Genomic DNA, 856 nt, shown 5'->3' on the forward strand with positions numbered 1-856 from the left:
TCCATGGACCCCACCGCGCACCGTAGCCCCACAGCATCATTAATCTACTTTCTGTCTCTATGGATTTGCCTATTTTGGACATTAATGGAATCATACAATATGTGGTATTTTATGACTGGATTCTGTCACCTAGCATGTTTTCAATCATGGCTCATCCATGTTGCAGCATGATTTTATGGCTGAATAATCTTTTTTAAAATTCTTCTTATTATTTTTGTTATTACTTACCCGAGGATATTTTCCCATTGATTTTTTTAGGGATAGTGGAAGAGAGAGGGAAAGACAGAGAGAAACATCACTGTGAGACAAACACATCGAATGGTTGCCTCCTGCATGCGCTCCAGACCAGTGCCTGGGAGGAGCCTGCAACCAAGGTACGTGCCCTTGATGTGAATTGACTCAGGACCCTTCGGTCCGCAGGCCAATGCTCTATCCACTGAGCCAAACCAACTAGGGCTGTTTTTTTATTTTAACCCTTTAACCTAATCGCTGTGAAGTGACATCTTATTTTGATGTTTTTGATTTTCGTTTTTATAATGAGTGATGATGTTGAGCAACTTTTCATACACTCACTGGTCATTCACATATCTTGGAAGAAATGTGTATTCAAATCTTCTGTCCATTTTCATTTATTTATTTTTTATTTTATTTATTTAAATCTTAAATTTTTTAAAAATTGATTTCAGAGACGAAAGGAGAGAGCAAGAGATAGAAACATCCATGATGAGAGAGAATCATCGATCAGCCCCACAATGGGGATCGAGCCTGCAATCGGGCATGTGCCCTGATCTGGGAATCGAACTGAGGACCTCCTGGTTCCCAGGTCGACCCTCCACCACTGAGCCACACCGGCTCG

The sequence above is a fragment of the Myotis davidii genome, unplaced genomic scaffold, assembly GCF_000327345.1.
Source record: "Myotis davidii unplaced genomic scaffold, ASM32734v1 scaffold1863, whole genome shotgun sequence".
Lineage (NCBI taxonomy): Eukaryota > Metazoa > Chordata > Mammalia > Chiroptera > Vespertilionidae > Myotis > Myotis davidii.